Here is a 25,645-nt window from a genome sequence, read left to right as displayed (position 1 = left end):
TCATGCCTGCCCCTCTCGTGTGCATCTCAGCAGACCTTGCCTCTTTCCCCCGTTATGTATTGGCACGGTATAAATACAATAACATAATATAAATGGGGTCATCGACACTGTTAGAGTTGGGTATTTTTAAATCTGGCGTTCCTAGAGACCCAGTTTGGTGTATGCCAGCACCCTTTCCCATTCTGCGTCTGAACACCCTTCCTGTGATAGTTTCCCATTTACCACGCACTTTCAGCCCGGTTGCGCTTAAGCTTCTAAGGAACACATCATACATTCTAGAGACCATGTGCCCTCCTTCCGATACATCGTACATAGTGTCTAGTATTTCATTTGTTATAATCTTTGCTTGCGGGTTTTCCCATTTCCTCCTAATCCTTTAAGCCATTCCCAAGTACAGCAGGAACGGACCTTCGTGAATGCCATGTTCGCTAACCAGGGTGTGAAAGTAAATTCCGTCATCTTGCATTAAGTCACCCACTGTGGCTACCCCTTTGCTTTCCCACTGCACCCTGCTGGTTCTCCAATGACTCTTATCAGTGGGACGTGCAATGAGCAGGATTCCAGTATTCCTGGAAATGTCCATGCCCTGCGCCATATTTCCCTGCCTGGTGTCGGGAACCCAGAGGGTCGGGTCAGATGTCCTCTACCCCTAGAATTTCTTTCCGGAAATGTCACTCCAGCATTGGTTGCCGCACGCAGTGTCCTGTGAGGCCTCGTCTCCCAGCAAAGTTACCTCAAATTGCAGCTGTCCTGCCAGGTAATAGCCCTCAAAGTGGGGCATTCTTATCCCGCCCTCCTTGTCGTCCCTATGCAGGGTACTCAAGGCCATCATGCCCCCCAGGAATGCTCTGGTTATTGTGCCCACCTGTTGGAAGATTGCTTTGGGTATATTGGTAAAGTGATATAAGAGGCGGCGGAGTACCACCATCGTCAGAAGTGCAGACCTGCCCGGCATCCCTAAGAGTAGTCTTTCCCAGAACCTCAGAGTTCTGCATCCCTTCCAGGCCCCTCATTGTATTCTTGTGCGGGGCTATGCCACACATTGATGCCCAGATATAACGAAATGTGTTGATCTCCCACTGTAGGCATAGGTGCAGTAATTATGCCTCACGGAGTCCCCAGAGACTTGCTAACCGGAACAAGACTTTCCGCGATGTATCTTGATCCCCGAGAGTGTGTCAAAGTGGTTGATGATGTTGAACAGGTGCTGCCGGTTATTTTCAGGTTGGCTTATATACAATAGCATGTCGTCTGCATACAGTTGAGATGCACTGCCCCATCTATCACTATTCCAGCCTCTTTGTACTCTTCCCTGAGAAACACAGCCAATGGCTCCAGCACCAAAATGAACAGCATCAGCGACAGTGGGCAGCCCTGCTTGGTGCCCTTTTTAAACATCCCAGTTCTTCAAGACCTGTCTGCCTGTTTGAACTCTCATTGTGGGTTGCGAATAAACCCGTTTACCTATCTCAGGTAGGCTCACCCTGATCCTGAAGCGTTCTAGGGTCGCCAGTTGTCGGTCTCAGTGACCGTCGAAGGCCTTCACCGTGTCCAGCGAGGCCATCGTGTAGTCTCCGTTCCTCTGGTTTGTGCTGTCTGCCATGGTGTAGCATCTGCAGTTTACATGAGGTATTATGCCCAGGGACATACCCAGTCTGGTCAACATGGATCAGACCTATTACTTTCTTGGACCTGTTTGCTAGCACTGCCGTTAGAATTTTCCAATCCTGATTCACCATTGACCGCGGTCTGCAACTGAGTTATTCCCTGGCTTCAGGATTGGTACTATAATTGATTCTTTCAGACTTTCTGGTGCACCCTGTGATCATGTGCTTCAGTGTAGACTTCCAGCAGTCTAGGGCTAGTGTTTCGATATACGCCTTGTCAAATTACCCTGGGAGTCAAATTTCCCTGGGAGTCAATCTGGTCCCAGGGTCTTAGCCGTCGGGAGTTCCCCAATTACTTCCCGGTTTTCGTCTAGTCATACGGGTGTCTAATTCTGCAGCTTGTGCCATTGTTGTTTTTTGGCAAATGCAGTTGGGCTAGTGCGTCAACCACATTTCGGTCTGCTTCGGTCGTGTCCGCTGAGTATAGGGATTTAGAAAATCTGCCAAACACCTCATTGATCCCATATTGTGTCCTGACTATGTCCCCGCTTTCATCCGTTATGGTGCTTATGTCCCTTGGTTCTTCCCGTTTATGTTAACATGCCAGCAGTCTCCCTAGTTTGTCCCCCTGTGCATGTAGTGGGTGTGTATTTTGCAAAGTCCAGTCTGCCCAGTCTTTCCCATTCGCTAATGCACTTTTGCCTCCGTCTTCAGCTCCTCTGGCTCAACCCCCCGCTACATCTCTGATACTTTCTTTAAGCGCAATGTCCTCAGCCGCTTCCAGGCTGTTTAATATTTTTTTCCAAAGTCCTCCCGTCTTCCCTGTTGATGCCCTCTGTATGACTACCTTAAATGCGTCTCATAAGGTGCTTGCCTGTTCCACACTGCACATATTGGAGGCGAAGTACTCTACGACCTGTTCGCCCAAGTATTCATTGAAGATGTTGTCCAGTAGCGCTTCTGCCCTCAGCCGTGGGTATCCTAGGTCTCTGCTATGTGCCCTGCCATGTTACTATTAGGGGTGCATGATCAGAGCACCCTGGCCATATACTCTGTGCGAACTCTCCAAAATGCGATCTCCCAGTGAAAAAGTAATGTATTTGCATATGTACCCCGTGTGGAGCCTAAATGGGGAGTATCCCTGTTTTTCTTCAGACATCTACCAGTCTGAGGTCCTGCAGGAGGGTGCCAAGTGTTTTGACCGGCGGTACAGGCTTCTTGTGTTTCCTATCTGACCCTCCAGGGTAGGATCTAGAGTACAGTTGATGTCTCCGCCCCAAACCCATGTGGATTCCCTCTACGCGGGTAGCTTGGTATATAGTGACTTGAAGAATGCTGCGGCATCATGGTTCGGGGCGTAAGTGTTAATGAAGCCGACATCCTGTTTGCCAGTAGCCCATGTACTAAAACCAGTTCCCCCTCAACGTTCTTTGTGTTCTAGTTACTGAAGGGGAACAGTAGGCGCCACCCAAATAAGGACTCCCCCTAGCGTACAGCGAGCCATACATTTTGCCTCCCCATTTCCTAGCCAATACGGCTGGTCTGTCTGTGGTGAGGTGTTTCCTGCAGCATTGGCACTTGAATACCTTTCTTGATCAGGTAGGTGTGCACCCTCAATCTCTCGACTCATTTGTTAAGGCCCCTTACATTCCAAGTAATTGCTTGCAGCCTGCCAGTTGCCATAACAGATATCAAAACCAGGGCCACCCGTTTCCCACTGCCTTACCCCCACACTATGAATGGATTCCGACCCTCTAATCTTGCCCACAACTGCGTATGTTCTGCCTCATCTGTGATCGTCGTATTGCAACCTGTCACATAACCCAACATTTCCCTCCCACCATGCCTGCGGCTTGCTCCCCTTTCCTGCCGCCCAGCCTCTGAAGCTCGTGTTTGTTCCCAAAAGGCATCCCACAACTCTAGGCGTTAGTTCAAGCCTACCTTCCCTTCGGTGTAGAACGACTTCAAAAACCTCCCAATAGTAACTTCGACCTTTAGACAATAGCCCAGCGGTGCTTTGCCCGATGAGGCCCAGCCGCTTATTCCGTACCTGCCTCCACCCTTTATTTATAAATGTATATTGCGTTGAAGCTCGCGGGCATCAGGGCGCATACATTTAGACAAAGACCCTCTCGGGTAATGTGCAGCAGCTCGATGATTTGACTACAGCACCTTAAATTGTATTCCGGGCATGAGGCAGTCCTTACCGGTGGCAGTCTCTTGGGCACCTTGGCTGATCCTGTGCCCTAGTTCCGCCCGTTGCTGCGTTTTGCTTCAGAATCTCAGGTTGTCCTGCTCTCAGCTGTGCAGGAAGCGAAGCATCTGGCGGTGGAGTAGACCATCTTCGCCCATGCCTCTTGCTACGGGTCCGTGTGGCCGGGAACTGTGGTATTCCGTGCGAGTCCATCCAGGATTGCGCTTTACCAGTGCTGTCAAAAGCGACATTCCATTGTGCAGTACCTTCGGTTTGGCAGGATAGATTAGCATGTATCGCACGTTTGCTCAGCATAAACGTTCCTTGGTTGGGGTAAACATCGCCCTGCACCGTTGGACCAATGCAGTATAATCGGGGTACATTTCCAATTTCAAAGATCCTCTAGTGATAGTACCCCCCTCTCTAGAGAAGGAAAGGATCCTTTCTCAGTCTTTGTAGTTCATGATCCTCTTTATCGGTCTCGGGGGCTTTGGGGTGTGGCGGGGGGTTTCCCAGTGGGGGTTGCTTCGCCAATGACATGTGTGCTCTCCCGACGGTGAATCCTTGCCTGAGGGTGCCCGGGCTGACCTCCTGCAGGAACATGTTCTGTACGTAGGATGTGGGGGTCCCAGCCCTTTTCCCCTTCAGGGAGACCGAGTATCCCAATGTTGTTCCTTCGTGTCCTGCCTTCTGTATCTTCTGCTCGGTATTCCAGGATTTTTACTCTTGCAAGCACATCTGCTACCTTGGCTTCAGTGGTAGTGATGTTATCTTGAACTTATTTCCGCAGTGCCCAGACGATCTGCTAGTGCACGCACATCTTGGCGCAGCAGGCCGACATCCACCGTGACGTGTCAATTTTGTGCTCTGCCATCTGCAAAGCTGCTATTGCTGCCAGGATAGAGCCCTCTTCTTACTGCGTCACCTGCGGCATCATAGTCGTGTCCCCTGGATTCTCAAGCTGTTTTGTGTCGTCCCGTCCCTTGCTCACATAGGCCTCCATTACTGTTTGACTTGCCATCCCTTTGCGGGTCCCATCAGGCATCTGGAGTCTGTGTTCGCACCTGCTCGGCGTTCTTACGTTTGGTCTGTGCGGCCTGCCCCCAGTCCCAGGAGTTTAATGCACTCCTGGTTCTGCCTGGCAGTGTAGGCAGCCTCTATGGCTAGTTGGGCGTCTTCCCAGGCAGCACAGCACGGGCTCCACTTCCCAGCCTTCCCCAGTCCTCTTGAACACCAGCCCAATGTACCTGATTGCCTCTATTTTTGTCTAGCATCAGCCCATTCTATGGACTGCACCACCGTAGCTCCTGTCTAGCATTAGCCTACGTTACTTGAATGCATTATCTCTAACTCGTCTTGCACCAGCTCCTCAGTTCTACACTACTTCAATTCTTGTCACGACTAGGCCACTGTAACTGACTCGCACTGCCACAGTTCATACTAGCATTGGTACACTGGAATTGACTAGAAACATTCCTGCATCATTTTAGTAGTACTGTTCCTATAACCTATCGTCCATACTGCCCTCCTCCCATGATATACCACCCACACCCTTCCTCCCTGCACTTTTTGCAGGCACACGTGCAAAGATTGCCACATCTGCCCTTATCCCCGCACCCAGCCACACCACCGCAATGCCCAAGTCACTTTCGAAAGCACAAGCCCTTACCTCATACCCCTCCATCTAGGTACCTGGTCTGCCACATCTGAGCTACTCGCAAAAAGTACCTAGGAAAGCAACCACACTACTATCCTTCATCCGCCCTCACCCCCACGCCCAAAACCCTTAGGACCAGCACCAATAATAACATAAACTTAACTGTCACGACCCGTGACCCAAAACCCCACTGGCATGGTCACATGCCAGGTAGGGTTAAGACTCAGGGTTCTCATTTTGGGCCCCAAGGGCCTTGCACTATCCTCATGGACTCTCCTGGAGTCAGTCCTGACGCCTTTGGCCCGGAATACTTTACCTGGACTACTTTACCAGAGGGCAATATAAACCACACCCAAGCTACAGAACGTGCTTCGCGTTATTCTGCAGCCAGCAGCGTGACGCTCATCGTGTCCAGAGACCAGAATCCGGCGATCCTTGAACAGCGGACCTGCAGAGGAGACAAAAGAACATCATTAGCAGTCTCCGCTTACCTGCAGCTTCCAATCCGTCGAGTGTCGGTCTTCCTGCAGCTTGTGGTCTTTCATCCAGTCGCCAGCATCACCGGTACATCATGCACGCACCAGAACGAAGCACCTGGAGGGAGAGAGAAGGAAGGACAACGTTAAAACAGGTTACTCACGGCATTTACGGCAGTAATCACGAGAACCTCACCTGGCTGGGCATTTCTTGGCCGGCTCCGCTCCGGAAATCTTCACATGCCCAGAAAAGACAATCGCAACCTGAAAAGGAATAAAGAACACTGGTTAGCAAAAGAAGACATTACCGCGCCGCACTTCGCGCTTAACCTACCATCCATCACACACTCCTGCGTCCATCATCCTGGTAGGAGCCAGATCCAAGCTGCGCATCCACCGAACCGCTGTGCACCTAAGGGAGAATAAATAAGGAAAAGACATTAATAGCAAGAAAGGAAAGCAAGGACATTTTAAGATTGCTTTAACCAGAATTACCTCCTTAAAGACACTTGAATGGGTTAGCACCAGAGAAGTTAACTCTGTCGCTCAAACCCACAGAAAACTACGCGCCCCTGCACAGAAGGCAGGACGGAGGGCACGCCAGACATCACAACAAGGTGAGGAGTGGGCCATCGGATCGATCCAGGGAGCGGGGGGGGAAGAAAACAAAATCTGTTCCTAAGTCTAGTCCTCCTGTGTTTTCAGGCCCGACCTCCATAGGAGGCACCATCCGGAATCGTGAAGGGTCCAGGGTGAATCCGGCAACCAGGGCATAAGGGCGACCCCGTGGATACCAGGTGAGCGTAACAACCCTACTACCCAAATCCAATGTGCACTAAACAATGCATGGTCCTTGCCAGCTCATGCCACAGAGATTCATGACCTTATCACAGACTTGGATCTAGATGCATTAGCCATCACGGAGACCTGGCTACATGAAGCCTCCGGACCAGCCATCTATCAAACCCTACCACCCAGCTGAATAATCGTCCGCCAAGATAGAACTTCCAGCAATGGAGAAGGTGGTGCCCTAGTTCTCAAGGAAACCCTCAGCTCCAGACAAATTAAAACTGCTAAGGCATACAAATCTGACGCTCTATCAGTAAAGATATCTCTCGCCAAATGACACCATAACATTACATATAGTCTACCGCCCTACTCTCGACTTCCAAGCCAACATCACACACCTCCTAGGTGACAACCTTAAAACAAACACGAGCCATTCTCCTAGGAGACCTAAATCTGGGCTTTATAGACCCTAAAGACAAGAAAGGCAAAGCTTTCGCCAAAGCCCCCCTGGAACTATGCTTAACCCAACTAGGCAACAACCCGACCCACATCAAACGTCATAGCGGATCACAATTGTGATGCTGTGCTGACATCCGCTCCAACACTCCACGCCCCTGGACCGACCACCATCTACTGCATTTTTTTATACCCTCTAAATCTACAGGTAAACTCTGCCAACCTGTGCCAGCCACCATGGCAAGGTCAAAAAAACTACTTACCAAGGACGGGGTTCTCCCTCTCCTTGAAACCTCAGCGCTAGCGCATCCTACATCAAACCCCACAGAACTAGTAGAGCTCTACAATGCTACACTCAAGGAGGTAGTAGACACTGGAGCCCCACTAGAAAAAAAGAGCCAAGCACATACTACATGCTAACTCATGGTTCACTCAAGAACTCCTAGACGTACCTCCAAACGGGCAGCACTGGCCGCATGGCGAACAAGCCCCTCCATGTCCACACGAGATACCTACTTGGCAGTTGCGAAACAATACAAAAACGCTATCTCAACAGCCAAAGCGACTGCCTACAACACTAGAATTGAGAAAGCGAACTTCCATTCCAAAGAGTGGTTTGCCATTTATATTCAGTTGACTATCCCGCCCAACCACCTTCCACCTTTATTCAACCTACAGAGAAAAATTAAACATGGTGTAATAACGTTCAAGATGCCATGTTGGACAAAATGAAAACACTCGAGGAAAAATAAATCAAGACACAATTCGACAACCTGCCTAAGGTCGCAACACCTAAATCAAAGCCCACTGCCTCTATGCCAGCCTCAAGTGGCCCATATGGCACAAACACACCTAAACCCTTTGCCTTTAGGGAAGTACCAATACCTAAAGTCCTGCCAATCATGAAGCATATTAAACCATCCCTCTTCAAAGGCAACATCTGGCCAGCTAGTCTAGTTAAAGACTGTGCGGCAGCTCTTGCCCCCTTTGTCACTACTTTTATTAATGCCTCCTTCGCCTCAAGTACTGTCCCACCCTCCCTTAAGGAAGCATGGTTCAGCTGCTGCTAAAGAAACTTATCCTTGACCCTGACTCTCCCAACAACTACCGTCCAATCACTGCCGTTCCGTTTTTGCTGAAAATTCTGGACAAGGTGGCATATCTGCAGATCCAGTCATAATTGGAAGCTCACGACATCCTCGGTAAAAGACAATCTGGTTTCCGTCCTTGTCACGGCACAGTCAGCCCTGCTTTAGCTTAAGAATCAGCTACTTGAATCCATGGACAAGGGCAAGTCTTCACTCCTCCTACTCCTTGATCTCTCGGCTGCCTTTGACCTGGTGGACCACAAGATCCTGTGCAAACACCTTTCGATACGGCACATTTTTACCAGAAAGCAACCACCTTGGCCACTTGCTCCCAATCAAAGTGTTCAAAATGTTCAAAGCCCTCACTATCGCACACAGATGCCTCTCACCGTCCGCCCCCTCCTACCTAGCTGAACGGATACATTAGGTGCCCGCCCATAGACCAAAACGAGACCAATACTCCCACCTACTCAGTCCCAGCATTCAATAGAGCCAAAGCCGGCGGCACCACCTTCGAAGTGTTGGCCCCAAAAGCTTGGAATGCCCTCTCACTCAGCCTAAGAAAGGAACTCTCTCACGGCGTTCAGAAAGGCACTAAAAGCCAAGTTATTCTACTAGACTACCTGAATGTTTCTAATGATGTTCCACTGTAACCATGGAACACTTACACAACATTGTCTTTGAACCTCTGCAATCCTGTTTTTCAAGAATCTGTTTTTAAGCTGTATCTAAGTGAATGTACTGCAACATCGCCACAATGCCTTAGGGCTGATTGTGCGCTTTATAAATTCAACTAAATAAAAGAAAATATTGGCTTTTCGCTGTCCCTTGTCTCTTGAGACAGCCCTCTCCTTTGGTTAGCGGCTCCCCCCTCTGGGTGCGGGCCTCAGTTTGGGTAGCACAGTTCGCTGTCTGTGTATGTTACCCCCAAGACATGTCAGCGCTGCCAGGAATCGCACTCTGTGCTACGGGTGGGCCGCGCTCCCACAATGCAATGGTGCCATTGCCCAGCTCCTCACCTACACGTGTTGCTCCTCTCCAGGCGCAGAGGATTACATCAACTCCTTCCTTAGCAGTGCTGTGGTTCTGGCCTTTCTCGTGTGTCTTGCTGAACGAGCGGCAGCCGGATCAATGCAGTCCCCTCCTGGGTTATGCAGGGCACTGGCGCTGTGCCTTTTAGTGTCAACTTCCCTCATTTCGCAGGATCCAGGCACTAGCCCGCGGGCTTGTGGGCGTGTACTAGGGGTTCACTCCCCTCCTCTGGGTGTCCTCCAGTGCCCAGGTGCTCGTCAGCAGTCCCTGACGGCGAGTGCCACTGATTTGCAGGCAGGGCAGTTTCAATGTAGAGCGGTGTGAGCCCTGCTTCCCAGGCATCTGCGCCCCGCTCCAGCTAGGACCCATGCGGCAGCCGCCTTGCTCTGCACTCCTGCTTCGGGACTGCACAACAGGATCTTCTGGCTGTGTTGGTGCGGGCGCTGAACCTCACTCCCGTCGGACCATGGCCTCGACCTTTGGTGGCGTGCACAGCTCACCGGGCAACTGCGGCCCCCATGATGCGTTTTGCTGCCGACTTCTGCACGTCTCCCTTCTCCTTTGTCCGTTAGGATGGCACCACAACATGTGCACGGTTCAGGTCCCCGCAGCTTCAGACGTTCGTTTCCTGCAATTATGCAGGACAACAGGGACTTGACCAAGTATGTATTAAGGATCATGCGGGAGCTCATCGAAAGACGGCTTCACTGCATGGTGGATAGCCACCCCCCACCCGCAACAGTTATCAGTTATATTATGAAAATAGCGCAGTGTACTAAAATACACTGCCCTGACTCTGCCCTCCGGCGCCACACCTCAGTCCTCCTTTCCGCGTCGACGGGAACAGGCTGAATTCACCAGCACTCCTGGGTTTGGCTTCGGCCATGTAATTCCACGCGCGGATACTTTTGTCTTTTTTGTTTTTCATTCAGGTACTTGGTGTCAGCGTCACGCTTCTCCCCGGCGCATGTCGACTTCTACAGGGTTCAGCAGGTGTCCATCCTGCAACGGGCTCTTTCCCAACGTCAGACCCCCACGCCCTCTGCCTACGTTGCCTTGGCCCAGACCATGGTTGGCAATCATGTTCGGCGTGTGACTCGCTGTCCTTGAAGGCGCTGAAGAACAGACTATAGCCAGGTGGAGAGAGAGCTTCCGGAAATCTCCTCTAGAGGATCGCAAGAACTTCGTGAGGCATCGTCCCAGGTCCAAGGTAGGGCCGATAATTTTCCAGCGCAGCCCGCAAGGGAGACTCCTTCCCAGGAACTATCCCGCGTGGGAGGGACCGGCCAGGTCCTTCCACTGAGGCTACTACTGCTACCGGCCTTTGGGTTGAGGGTTCCTCGGATCCTCCCAGACGCTTTGTCGAGGGACTGGAAGGTTCTTGTACCGGCCTACACCCGAGGGGCTACGCCCTTTTACTGGTGCAATAGCTGAGGGGCTATGCCCTAACACCGGCAATACGTCTGAGGGGGCGCCTAAACGCAGCTCTACCGACCACCGTGGTCGAGAGTGTCGCACCTACTGGGCCAAGACCCGAGGAGCAGATTGGGCATCGTGATCCACACGCGAGAGTCTTGGACAAGGCCGGACCCGGCGGGCTAGGGAACACGTCGCAGGCACGTGACCGGCAGCTCGACAAGATGGCCGGCACGCCAGAGGAACACCCGTCTAATGCCATTCCACAAATTCGGCAAAGGAGTGTCCAGGAGGGACTGGTCACAACCAGGTACGTGGCCTACAGTCTACCCTTCATATGCTCAGGGCAGCTTTCTCATGCATCCACATGGTCTGGGTACGCAGTGGCTCCAGCAGTCCCCTGCTACCCTGTCGGTACCCCTCCACCCCCCGCCACCTCTTTGGCCACTGAGGCGGTGCTATTCAACAAATTCCTCAGCTTCATGAGGTCTCCTCAGATCGGGGGGGAGGGGTGTGTATCAAGAACGCAGTCGGGGGGGGGGGGGGGGGGGGGGGGGGGAGAGAGAGTCCTCCCTGCCATGCTAGCAGCACCAGACGCCTCCATCGGGCTCCCTGACCCCGATGCAGCCGCCTCCTCCAGCTCCACAGCCAACTCTGCAACCTCTGCCGCCGCCTCCTCCACAAGATCCTCCAGATCCGCAGGACACGGACCAGGAGGAAGATCCAGACATGCCATCTTCTGCCAGGGCCTTCCACGTACGTGTTGCTGGCCTCGCGTAGTAGCTAGGCCTTCCTCAACAGCCGGCAGAGGGGGGTTCTGTCTGAAGTCCTCCCAAGACACCCCTCTGCCAACACAGGGATTCCACTGCAAACCGATGTAGTCTCCCTGGCCAAAAAGGGTTGGCTCAAGCCCCACTCAGTCCAACCGGTCAACCGACGCCTGGACGCCAAGTACAGGCTGATGGAGGGGGATACACTCTTTCTCTTGACCCATCCTCAGTCATACTCCTCGGTGATTGCTGCAGCATCACTTTACTTCAAGCTTCAGTCGTCCTCGACGGCGCTAATAGGCAAGGAGGAGAAGATCTTGGAGGCTTACGGCAAGAAGATCTACTGCAACGCCTCCTTGCACCTGTCTGTCCAACGCAGATGCCATGCTGGCTGCCGCCAACCAACGGTTATGGCGGGAAATTGCGGACTTCCTCCCAGAACTCCACTCCCAATGCCAATCACGCTTTAAGGCGGGACTAGCGGAGGCCAAGCTAGTGGCGCATGACCTCATGGAATCCACAGTGGCACATATCCATACCTCAGGCCATGCCATCTGCATTGCACGGACATGAGGCGCACAGCCTGGCTCCGGATGATGCAATTGAACCCGGACGTCCAGGAGCGCATCCTAGATCTGCCGTTCGAGGGGAGGCGGGGGGACCTCTTCCACGATGAAGAGCTGGACAAAAAACAGCTCACAAACGGCAAAGTACTTGACCATTCTTACAAAGACCACGCCCAAATCTTACACCCAATCTCAGCAGCGCTCAAAGAAGGGTCGTACATATGGAGGGTTCTGTGGCTTCCAGGAACGCAGAGCCAGGCAGCCGGACCGTTCGCTGTCTCGGAGCCGGTGCAAACAAAAAGAGGGGGGGGAGAGAGTAAGGGCTTTTTCCAGTCCCACCTCCTCAGCCTCTAAGGGAAAGAAGGCATGACACACCCCTTTGGGTCCATGTGCCTCCGGTGGGGTGCAGGCTTGCTCTCCATGCACATTTCGGGAGCTAGAATTTCGCGGATCCCTGGATCCTCTGTAGTATCCACGGGGTACCGCCTACCCACCCAAGCCTCTCCTCCCTCCTCCCCTCCCACAGGTTGGGACAGCAATTCTTTTGGCGGAGATCTGGTCGCTTGTAGAGAGCCAGGAAGTGGAGGAAGTCCCAGCCTCCCAGCAAGGATCTGGCTTCTACTCCAGGATTTTCGCCATTCAGAAGAGGAACCAGGCGTGCCTGAGAGTTGTGATGGACCTTTCCACCGTCAACCTCTCCTTACCACTGCAAAAATTCAAGATGGTTATGCCAGCTTTTATAGTGGAGACATTGGAGAAGGGAGACTAGATGTGCTTCCTGGACCTGAAGGACGCGTACCTACACGTCCAGATTTGGCAGCCCCATCTTTCTTTCCTACGTTTCAGGATCATGGGCTAACATTTCCAATACAAAGTCCTTCCGTTTGGCCTCAACTCGGCTCCCAGGGTCTTCACCAGACTCATGAACGCTGTAGCGGCTATCCTTAGAGCTGGGTCTCCACATCTACCCATACCTCGATGACTGGCTCGTCGGGGCTACATCCCTGGAAGCGGTTCACCACTCTTCCCAGGCCCTTATGAACACACTGCACGATCTGGGCTTTTCGCTCAACCTCAAGAAGTCACAGCTGCTCCCTATGCAGACTGACATTCTTGGGACTCTTTTGGGACACGTGCTCTAAGAGGGTCTACCTGTCGGAGGACAAGATCTCAGCCATCAAGAGGGCCACTGCACACTTCCGCAGCAGAGAGGTGACCTTGGCATGGTGGTACCAACATCTTCTGGGTCTACTAGCGGCGGTTCTGTTAGCCATGCCGCACACAAGACTAAGGATGAGAAGGATTCAGCTGCACTTCGCGGCCTCATGGAATTGGGAGCGGGGCTCACAATCCAAGATGATGTTCCTCCATCTCTCCACCCGGACCTAACTAAGTGGTCCATGGACAGCAACCTACAGACGGGCAATCCCTTTCGGCCACCCTCTCCACAGGCCACCATCACCAGACTCCTCTCTCGAGGGTGGGGGAGCCACCCTGGACGACCTCTCGGTCCACGGCACCTGGACTCGACAGGAGCAAGAATACCACTCAGTTGGTTGGAGCTGAACACCATCTGGCTAGCACGCAGAGCATTCCTCTCACTTCTCCGGAGCAAGGTTGTCCACATCTAGACAGACCACTCAACCAGCATGCACTACGCCAACATGCAGGGAGGCACCAGATCCCCCTCCTCTGCAGATTGGCAATCGGCATATCAGCATGTGGGAATGAGCCTTGGAAAAATAAATTTACCTCTCTGCAGTCCACCTCCCGGGAAATCCAACCCCCAGGCGGACAGGCTCAGCAGGCTGGGAGCAGACAATTACGAGTGGCAGCTAAACAATCTCGTTGCAGGAGATCTTCAACAGGTGGGGTCATCACCAGGTGGTTCTCTTTGCCACCTGGCACAACAAGAAGTGGCCCCAGTTCACATCCTGGCAGGGACCCGGCTCAATTGGCGACGCATTTCACCTACAGTGGACCGGCATGAAAGCCTACACCTTTCTTCCCACTCCTCTGACAGAGTAATTTGCAAGATCAAGGAATCTCAGACTCGTCATTCAGATAGCTCCATGGTGGCCGGCCAGGCCATGGTTTTTGGAGCTCCTAAGCCGCTCGGAGGTCCCACCTATACACCTTCTGACAGGCCCAGCACATCTTCTGGCACAGCAGGGGGGCATAATCGTCCACCGCGTGCCAGGGGAAACTAGCCCTCGCTGGAACCTGAGCAGGTAACGCTTAGGCACCATAGCCTCTTACAGGGCGCCAATAGCAAAGCCATCAGGGCCCAGTAGAAGAGTAAATGGACCAGAGTCTGCCACTGGGCAGATGCCAATGGAATTGACCCCGCAATTTGGGCGACATGCTTTCCTTTTTGTTGCACCTCGCTCATTCGGGAGTACTGGTCCTGCCGTACATACCTTGCAGCCATTGGGGCTTACAGGAACTCTGAGGAAGGCATTTTTTCCTCCTCCAACCCTATCGTCAAACATCTGACGCAGCTCGCTAGGCTCTACCCGCCCGTCAAGAGACTGCACCCTGTGTGGGACCTTAATATAGTCTTGGGCGCTCTGGCGCACAAACCATTCAAGCAAATGGCGCCCGTGGACATTAGGCTGGTCACCATCAAGGCGGCCTTACTAATCGGTCTTACCTTGGCTCGCAGAGTCAGCGAGATTCAGGTGCTGGTCACCTCTGAACCATATACCACCTTTCACAAGGACAAGGCAGTCATGCGGACGCACCCGGCATTTCTGCCCAAGGTTCCATCTGCATTTCACTTGAATGAGGAAATAGTCCTTCCTATGTTCTTTCCCTATCCCAAGGAAGAAGCACAGAGTGCTGCACTACCTGAAATTCTACTTGGACAGGATCAAGGGCTTCCACAAGTCTGACTCCTTGTTCGTCACGTTCGGCGGCTCAAGGCCAGGCTGCTCAAGGCCAGGCTATCAGGCCTCTAAGGCTTCCATATCCCGCTGGAGGGTCTCTGCCATCAAAGAAGCGTATAAGGGTCAGCACAAGCCGCTCCCGGCCAACATGCATGCCCACGCAGTCAGGGCCAATGCAACGATCATCGCATTCGAATGCAATGTCCCTTGGCAAGTCATAAGCAGGGCTGCCACTTGGGCCTCTCCCCTCGGCTTTCTGCAAGCATTACTGTTTGGATGCCGGCTCTAGATCTGATGCTGCTTTCGGACAGGTGGTTCTCAGGAACCTATTTGCTTAAGGAGGGTCTCCTCTCCACCCTGGGGCTACAGTCAGTTGTAATCGCCCATACAGTTTGGAGGAAAGGGGACGGGATGTAAGAGTAGTTGGCTGTAGTGACTAACGTACGCTTAGGCCATAGTCCCCCTTAATACCTCCCCCTTAATAATACTGGTGTCATTAATCAATGAGAAATCTATTGTCGACGCGTCAATGGGGACTGAGGTGTGGCGGCGGAGTCAGGGCAGTGCATGCTCCCTGGGCCGCGCCCCCTGCATGCCTCTAAATTTAAAGGATTTTTCTGGTGAAAGGTTCCGTCTCCCGTCCCTAGGAAGGGACAGCCATACAGTATGGAGGAAAGGGGACTATGGACTAAGAGTATGCTAGTCACTATGGTGAGGAACTTATCATTTTTTTTTCTAGCACCTCGATTGGACATTCTTTTATTTTGAACTATTGTACTTAACTTTGTTGTTAATGTGATAATCTCAGAACCCCACCTGAAGAGTATAGCCTGCCATCTGCCCATGCTACCATACGGTGCATGCCGCAAAGGGTGATGGGAGTATACTTGTCGTGCTGTTTTCATCTTTTTATGATTGGGATCCGTGCTGGTGTGATAGTGTGCGACTGAGTAGGGAGGTTTAGCCACAACTCATCTGTGTACTTCAGAGCAGTAGCCATTGGTCACAGAACCCTTAACCAATCTCCAACTGTAATGTGCCACAGGACCATGTTTTCCCTAGAATTGCAATTGATTCTTTCCCTTCGTCAGGCGATCTACCAAGACCCACAGTTGCACTGCTGCATAGTGTGATCACATTTTGGAAATTTGTTGAATGCCGTTTCTGGTGCTTTTGGATGTCCTTAAAAAAAAAAAAAAAAAAAATATATATATATATATATATCTGCCAGCAAATTAATGAGAATAATCATGCTGCGAAGTGCATTCATTTCAATGGTTTTCAGTTTCCTGTACCAAGAAAATGTATGTTTAGACATCTTATCTGAAGGCCACTGCATAAAGGTCGCCCACAGTCTGATTTGCACTCCCAATATGCTTTATGGTGCCTGTCTGAATGGTGAATGGGAGAAGCAGAGATCACAAACGCTCTCCATTGAATCTCCATAGGAAAATTACTGATTTATAATTGAGACAAATTTGAACAAATACTCTGTAGATGCAGGATTGACTACAGTTGGTGTGCTGTGGACCAGAAGGTCTTCTGCGAGGTGCCTTAATGTGCTCCATCTGAGTACCACTTATGTTTCCCTTTATCTGATAGTTGACACCATGGGCTCAAGCACCAAGGTGAACGGATTGGAGCAAGCGGACACTGTCTAGTTAATCTCTTCAAACAAACTGCCTTTCCCATTCACCCTTGCACTTGTAGAGGGTTCTGAATTAAGTGCCTTCTCCCCGCTTATCCATTTGGATCCAAATCCTCCTCCCATCAAAAGCATCAACTGCCCCGGTTAAAAGCCTACTCCACTTCTAATGCAAAGAGGGGGCCGGTCAGCAGCTCCCTTTTAAGAGAAGCTATGAAATCCAGGGTCCTATGGATGCCTGCCCTTTGTCGCCTCGTATAAATATTATGTATCAGGGAGGAGTGGATCAAGACTTATGGCCAGAAGTCTAGTGACAATCTTCATCTAAGTTGAGCAGGGAAATGGGCCTGTACGAGCTGCTCCCCGCCTTGGATATTACCAGTATTATTGCATACAAGAAAGCGGGTTGGGCTACTTTTTGCACATGCATGTTAAAATCCTTTGGCTGGAAACTGGGCTAGAAATTCCCCAAACTTCTTAAATGACCGTGGGCCTGTTTTTAAATCTGGTTCCTTTCCCAAACTCATACGTAGTATAGTCTCAAACGTCTTACTCCTACTACCTGTGCCCTTTCCTCTGTACTTGTGGGACATTCCGTCCTTCGGGACGGGACCGGATCACTTTAAAGCATCAAATGTATGTTTTTATCCTTTTATTTTTATGTTGGGCCACCACACGGGATTAATGAGCTCTGCCCTGCGTATCGCCCTTCAGTCCTTTTTTCTGCACTGTCGGGGTCGGACTCTCCTGCATCGCATGGAATATTTTTTTCTTTTTGTTCCCTTGTCCTTCTTTCCTGCTCCGGTCATGGTCTTCTTTCCTCCCTCTGTGCTGGAGCGTCTGGGATTCGTGTCCTGTTCATCCTTTGAATGTCGTTTCGTGAAGTTGGATCCCCACTTCCTTTGCCTGGTGTGCATAGCACTGGAACACTGTTTGGTACTCCAGCGTTGGCTTGTCAGGTGGGAGGAGGCGTTTCAACATGTTCCTTCACCACATTTACAGCACTTTATTGAAGGAAAAAAGGAAACGCCTGGTAAATGAGTTCCTTTTTGGGGGACTCTAGGGGCTCAAGCGGCTTTTACCAGGGATCTCCCTGAGGGTTTCCGAAAGGGATCTAACCAGCCTTCCAGAGTTTCCTCCGAGGACCCCTGCAACGGGGCTGCCAAAACCAGATCTTCATCTGAGGTTCCCCTTTTGGGGGCCAAAGTTAGGCCCAGTACTTCTGGGGCTGTTGTCACCAGGGCCAGGCCCAAGGTTTCACATCTGGAACAAAGTGTAGAGTCTCGGCTCAAGGTTATCGCTGAGGTTTCCCTTCTTGGAGCTATAGCTAAGACGAGCAAGATTGAGGGGGTCCGCTTTGAGGGTTCTGGCTTCACGGGGTGACTCAAAGCCTTCCCCCCGCTCAGACCTGTGGTGGAACCGATCCTGCCGAGGGGGCAAAGAAGCCAGTTAAGCACCTTAAGTCTTTGAGTACCGGCTCCAATGTGGTTCCCTCACTTGGGTCGAATTCATCAGTCTCTAAGGTGTCTCAGACACACTAGATCTGCTAGTACCAGCCCCACCGAGGTTCCTTGTCACAATGCTAAAATGATACATAAGACCTCCAACATCCCTATGATGGCCACAGCCTCACATGCACCTGTGACGCAGTTCGCCTCAGGAGTTCACAAAATGGCGGTCCAACCCCCTTGGTCCACAGCAGCCATTTTGACTACCTCTTACACCAACGTTCATCACGGCTGCCTGTTCCATGTTTTGTGGATAAGAACCTGTTCTGTCTGTCAATGGATTGGTGTGCTCGGGCTTCGCTGCCGCATACAGTCTTGCTCCTTCCTACATCCGCTCCTTTGATTTACATGAATCCAGTTAGTGTGGGACCATCCTGGCAACCATCCTCTTTGCGATCCTGGGCCTATGCCCCTTCCGAGCGGCCTCTACCCACTCTAGCGCCTTGACCTTCGTCTGAGGATGCATTTTTGGCAAGTTTCAGATGCTTATGCTTTCTGATCCCATGAAGGCGTACTTTAAGGATTTATATCAGGAAATGTATCCTAAGCCACCTGAACCTGCTCCGGCAATCCCTATGCAGGTGCTGGTAGTGCCGCCTCCTCCACCACTTCCTATGGCGCATTCTCTGCCACCACTTTGCCCTGTGGAAAAGACTCTGGTTGTGCAGTCAACCATGCCTTCGGGACCTGAGACTCCACGTGCGGCAGATCAGACTTCTGCTCCTGCCTCATTGAGGAGCAGGCGGACCAGGACCTTGATGACCCACCCTGCTCTGTTAGAGCCTTTCACGACCAGGTTGTGCATATGGTATTGCTAGACATCCCAATACCGGAGCCCCCGGCTCCACAAGAGGGGCTACTTTCTGGAACCTTCACCCTGTCGACACAGGAGCGCACCGGCCTGTTCCTTCTGAAGGATGTCATGGCAGAGGCCCGTAAGGTTTGGGGGGGGGGGAACCTCATTCTGGGCAACACATACACAAGAAAATTGATGCTCGTTACCAGCGCCTGAGGACATATCCTTGTACGTACGTCCACTCCCCTCATCGACTGTGGTGGCAGCAGCTACGCTCCAGTCGAAGCTGGCTTCTACATCCTCCAAAAGGGACAAGCTTCTTTACACCATTTGGGAGGAAAAAGGTTATTTCCAATTCGGCTCTTCAGCTGCGTCCGACTAATACTGAGCTTATCCTGGTGGCAGCTAATGTCAAACTGGAAGGAGCTCGCTGAGTTTTAGGAATGTATTCCTCCCGAGAGGCTCAAAGACTTTAAGGGCGGCTTGTCCGATGTCAGGGTTCTGGCGCAGGATCTACTTGAGGCTGCGGCACATCATGTAGATACCTCCGCTTGAGGCCTTATGGGAGTAGACCTCTCCCGCCAAGCATGGCTGCGTACTACAATGTTTTTGAAGTAAGTTCAGGACAAGGTGCTTGATCTCTCTTTCTAGAGTAAAGAACTGTCCTCCACGGATGAGGAACTCAAAGACCAATGCAAGCACTCAAAACTGCCAAGTCCTTGTCGGTCCTTGCAAAAACCCCTGCAAAGACACCTACTCGGAGGTCGGGGTCTATAAGGAGGTCCTTCTCTGGTTTCGGAGGCTTTCAGGATCGCTGTGCGTGCCGTGCAGAGGCTCCAGTTTGTGACCCCCGCCGTAAACCGCAATGGCAAGGTGGATGGTTTTTCTTTCTGCAAATAGTGCCCTCTTCAGCAACTGGTGGTCTTGCTGCCGATAAAACATCTAAATTATATTTTCCATCGGCCGCTCAAGACTCTGGTGGGAGGATGTATTTAGTCTCATCTGGAGGCGTCGCTTCTGCTTGCCCCACCCCACCCTCCTCTCCAGCAGACTGGGCTGCCCTCCCTCAGAACCGAGGTACAGAAACCTCTAGGCCTCAGAGCAGTGGAACCTGTTTCTTTGCAGGAGCAAAGGGAGGGCTATTAGTCCCATCTGTTTAGTGCCCAAACCCAGCAGGCTGGCCTGCGCACTATCCTAGACCTGGAAGTACAATCTTTCTACCCCAAGAGAAATTCAAGGTGATTACGCCATGCCAGATATAATCCGCTCTCCGGTAGTGTAATTGTGTCAGTGTGGTAGACCTTCAGGATGCTTATATGCATATTCTGATCTGGAGCCTGCATCGAAAATATCTGGGGTTCTCCGTGGGAACGGAACACTTCCAGTATCATGTGCTACCGTTTGGTCTCAGCTCGCACTGCGTGTCTTTACAAAGGAGTCCGTCATCGCAGCATTCCTCCCACTGCAGGTGGTTCATGTACATCCATACGATTGGCTCCTGTGCAGTCCTTTCCCACAGGTCGCTACGGCTAATCTTCAGTCACTCCTTCAGCTACGGTTGCATCTTGGGCTGTAGGTGAATTTGTGGAAATAGTCGGACGGTCGCTCAAGACCTGATCTTTCTGGGTTTCCGTAGGATACGCTCAGTACCAGAGTGTTCCTGACAGAGGACAGGATTGCAGATCTTTCGACCACGTGCAAGCTCTTCTGCAGTCCTCCCTGTTAGGGAGAATTCTCATTTCATGGCTAATTTCCCTTACCTATAGAGTCCCCCAGCAGCTTAGCTGGATTTGAAGGGTTTTTCTTTTTACCTCCTAAGAGTTAGACTGTTTCATTTTTGCTATGCGTTGAAGGCTATTTTTGTGTTTAATGTCTATGGGATCTTTTCTTTCACCCATAGGAACCATCTTTATGCACATGTCACACAGCACCCTCCGTGCCGTGACACAAGGGTGTCGTAGCGACCCTCAAACATAGACTCCGTACCCTGGGACTGACTGTCTCCCAGGGCATGTAAAGTCCCCATTGACTTTACTAGTCGATTTTATGAACTTAACCAGTACACCCATCTTAATATGGAAGTACTGGAAGGGGTTAATAGTTTTCCCCCTATGTTCATTTTCGAGAGGGTACCTTAAAGTCCCCGTATACAAAGTTTCTGGTTGGTGGCAGTGGTTACTACCTTTTTATATTCAACCGCAAATATTTCTTGATGGGATTTTCCCATTGTTCGAGGCTACCACTTTTACTGACAGCCTCTAACATACCGCCGTTCTATTTTTTTATTAACTTTACTCGGGTAGGTTTTATTTGCCAGAACTTTGATAAAACTTCTTTCTCGAGTCTCTTCTGCCAAGAAGTCCACCTTTCGGTGCCACTGAGTCTGGGGTGGGTCTGTTTGGGAGGGGGAGTAGAACCCCCGGACAGAGTTGCCACCGCAACTCAGGTCGCACTCTAACCTGATAGGCTGGAGGGTCTCCCGCCAAGATGACCACTCCACTGTGTGAGTGACAGCTAGGCTGTATGAATGGGTCTCTTTCGAAGGGATTGTGTCCTCCGACGTATTCCTCATCTTAGATATCTCCTTTCAGCTCTGCTGGCCTCGGAAATTTTTTTCTTTAGGTGGCGCTGTGCGTCGACGTCCTCCGAGTCGATGTCCCTCGACAGCCGCCGTATCGACGTCGACGTCATCCTGCCTATAAAGGCTGCGCGCAGCGTCCGTTGCTCAGTTCCGTTTTTCCACGCTTACTCAGTGCCTCGGAATACAGTTGCTCAGTTCTTGTCAGATTAAACCTATTTACCTCGAGTTATTCGATCCGTACTCGGTGGCTTCCTCGTCGGAACCAACAACTCCTCGATCCGGCTTCAAAAAATGCCGAGATTGTGGAAAAAAGATGTCACTGGCTGACCCTAAGAGTTTGTCTGTGGTGTTTGGGAGCTGAACACCATTGTTCGGAGTGCGAGTGCTGTATGTCCATGACAGCTAAGGCCCTGAAGGAGCGTAGGGTGAAGCTGGAGAAAGGTAAGACTTTTAAAGCTGCTTCTTCGCCGACGAAGTCGAGACATTCGTCTCCTCGTCACCATTCGCGCTCCAGGTCTCGGAGTGGGTCCCATCACTCCTCGAGATCGAAGCACTCGAAGAGGAGACGTCGAAGATCCCCTTCTCCGTCTTCCTCTTCCTCTGTTTCGCCAAAAATATGATGAGCGTCTTCGAGAAAGCGGCCTCGACCCCCTCGAAGACTGCTGAGAGCGATGCTCTGGTCGAAAGACCCGAAGGTCAAAAAACGCAGCGAGTCGCAGTACCCGGCGAAGGAAACCTCTCGAGCGCGTCTCGAACCCTCGAGTAGGACTATGACCTCCAAACCATCCTCGAAGGTGCCGTTGACGAAGGTTCCGTCGACGCCGAGGTCGGTGTTTTCGACGCCGTTGTCGAAGGGACCTTCGACACACGGGTCTGTCGACTCGACGCCAGCTTCGACACCGGCGTCGACGCCAAGAAAAGTCACGGTCACGACACACCCAGTGACTATCCCCAGGTCCTCGATGACGATGGCTTCGAGATTGTCGAGTAGAATCCCAATTCTGTCGAGGTCATCGAGGCCTCCGCCTTTGTTTTCGACGCCACGCTCGAAGCCTTCGGCGTCGACGACATCAACGTTTTCGAGGCCGATAATGACAAGTTCGGCACCCTCTGCCTTGGAAATGGGATTTACACCCTTTATGAGTTCAGAACAATTGAGAACTATGCCCTTCATTTTGGAAGAGGGTGAATTGTCTGAACAGGAAGACACAATTGAGTTGCAGGGACCTGTAACCCCAATTAGAGAGGAATTTTCCTCTGAAGAACGCAGGTTAAAGGATCTTCATGATTCCTTACATGAGGCAAGTGGGTTACACTTCCCCTGAGGTGGAGTTTGCTAGGCCAGACCCGGGGGAGAATGCTGAAACACCCTATAGAGCCTTAATGGCCAGGATCAGAGTTTATGGGGTGGTCTGCACCTTCACAATCTTTCCAACAAGATGACCTTACGGATATTCTTGACAAGGGCCCACAGGAGGACCCTGTGGTGCCTTTTCATAAAGCTCTTCAGAGGAAGATTATGACGAACTGGGAAACCACAGATGTCGTCCCGGCAGTAAATAAAAAACTGTCTACAAAATAAAGGGTATCCTCAACAGACCCGGAGTTTTTGTCAAAACACCCATCCCCAGAAAGTCTGGCGGTACAGGCAGCATCTTCTACCGATGTCAAGACGGCTTATCCTACCGTCCCACAGGACAGGGACAATAAAAAATATGATGCTATGGCAAAGAAAGTTTTTTTTCGGCATGTAGCATGGCGTTAAAATCTGTTAATGCTACTTGCACCCTTGCTAGATTCAGCCATACACTTTGGGAGTGTGCTTCTACAGCGGCTGACTGCATCCCGGAGGGAGAAGAAAGGGAGGCGTTCCTGAATATCATACAGGACGGTAAAGACGCTATGTGCGAATCCCTCCAGACGGGCATTGATTCGGCTGACAGTATCAGCAGAGCAATGGCGGCAAGTACAACAACCAGGAGATTCGCTTGGTTGAGAAAGTCTGGTTTTGCCCCTGATGTGCAAGCCAGGCTCCTGAACATGCCATTCGATGGCTCTTCTTTGTTCTGGAAAAAGGCGGATGACAGTTTAGAGAAACTGCAAACTTCAAAAGCAGCAGCAAAATCCCTAGGCGCTGCAATCCGTCAGACACCTTTTCGTCCCACAGGAACCTCTGCGAGGGGCAAGTCCTTTCGCTTCTACTCCGCATTCGGAAGAGGTAGAGGACGTCCAGCTCAAAGGGGACAAAGAAGAACTACCCGAGGTGGACGGGGTAGATATTCAAAAGCCGCAGCAACAGCAGGTGCCTCTTTACCATCGGCATCCGCATCAGCCGCTCCAAAACCACTCTGAGGACTTCCCTCACAGGACACCTGTAGGAGGCAGGTTGACTCAACATCTGGCGGAATGGCAGGCTATCGCGTCAGATGCTTGGGCATTGAAAACAGTTGCCCAAGGTTACTGCCTGCCTCTCCTACGCATACCTCAGTCATCCACCGGGGATCAGCTCTCAGAAAGCTCCAGATCCGCTCCTCTTGCAGGAAATTTTGGACCTGCTAGAGAAAGGTGCCATAGAACCGGTACCTGTAGCGGAGAGGAACAAGGGCTGGTACTCCCCTTACTTTCTCATTCCAAAGAAAGACGGAGGACTGAGACCCATCTTGGACTTGCGAGAATTGAACAAGTTCCTCAGAAAAGACAAATTCAAGATGGTCACTCTTTCTCAGATCCTCCAGACCCTTCAGTTCCAGGACTGGTTGGTATCTCTGGACCTTCAGGACGCTTATTTCCATGTGCCTATCCATCTCAAACACAGGAAATACCTGAGGTTCGCAATTGGAAACTCTCACTATCAATTTCGAGTGCTACCATTTGGGCTGACCTCCGCCCTGAGGGTCTTCACCAAGTTAATGTCGGTAGTGGTGGCAAGTCTAAGGAGGGAAGGGATTCATGTCTACCCCTACAGGACGATTGGTTGATCAGGGCTGTCTCTTCGGAACAAGCTCAGATCCAACTAAATCACGTATGCCACTCCCTTCACAGACTGGGTTTCTCCCTCAATTTAAAGAAGTCACAAATGATACCATCGCAGAGACTCCAGTTCATAGGAGCGATCCTGGACACTTCCCTGGGAAAAGCCTCGCCACCAGAGGTGAGGGCTCAAGATATTGTACAGATGGTTACCAAGTTTCAAAATGCCCAACGTCTCCCAGCCTTCGACTTTTTGAGGTTGCTAGGCCTCATGGCATCCTGCATTTTCCTAGTGTCAGAGGCTCGCCTGAGAATGAGATCCCTCCAGTGGGCACTGAGGACTCAGTGGTCACAATTTTCAGGGAGAATGACAGATCTTCAGGTTCCCGACAGGGTGGCTCGAGACCTTCAGTGGTGGGCCTGTCAGGAGAACATTCTGAAAGGAGAACATTCTTGGCAACCCTGGCCGGAGATAAAAGTAGTCACGGATGCCTCACTCACGGGGTGGGGAGCCAACGACTTGACCATCAACGGTCGTTGGTCTCCATCGGAGTCCAGACTACATATCAACCTGTTAGAGCTGAGAGCCATCAGACTTGCGCTGAAGGCATTCCTGCTAGCTGCACAAGGGAAAAACGTCCTGATAATGACGGACAACACAGTGGCCATGCATTACCTCAACAAAAGAGGAGGCGTAGGATCACTACCCCTGTGCAGAGAGGCGATGCAGCTCTGGTTTTGGGCAATCCAGGACGGAATCTCTCTATCGGCAGTTCACCTAGCCGGAGAGAAGAATTTGACAGCGGACGCTCTGAGCAGGCAGAGCACAGTCTCCCACAAGTGGGAACTAGCTCTGGAAGTCCTTCAAGAGATCTTCGCCCTTTGGGGAACCCCTCAGGTGGATCTGTTCGCCTGCAGCGTCAACAGGAAATGCAATCTTTTCTGCTCAAGGGAATTTCCCTCGAGAGGAGCTCTGGGAGACGCGTTCATAGTGGACTGGGAGTTTCCGCTCTGTACGCGTTCCCACCCGTCCCCGTCATTCCTCAAATGATCAGGAGGTTGAGAAGATTCCGGGGAACCATGATCCTAATTGCCCCAGATTGGGCCAGGAGAACGTGGTACCCGGACCTTCTAGACTTGTCCATCTGCCCTCCAATTCGACTTCCACTCAGAGAGAACCTACTCTCACAGAAGGGAGGTCAGGTT

General features: G+C 51.5%; 1 protein-coding gene across 2 annotated transcripts in view; it reads left to right on the top strand.

Annotated features, from left to right (window-relative positions):
- Positions 1 to 25,645, top strand: part of RHOA (ras homolog family member A) — a 457,527-nt gene that overhangs the window by 250,301 nt on the left and 181,581 nt on the right. The window lies entirely within an intron of this gene.

Source organism: Ambystoma mexicanum, chromosome 2p (genome assembly GCF_040938575.1).
Source record: "Ambystoma mexicanum isolate Mex_15411 chromosome 2p, UKY_AmexF1_1, whole genome shotgun sequence".
Classification (NCBI taxonomy): Eukaryota; Metazoa; Chordata; class Amphibia; order Caudata; family Ambystomatidae; genus Ambystoma; species Ambystoma mexicanum.
This window is presented reverse-complemented; position numbering and strand designations above follow the sequence as displayed.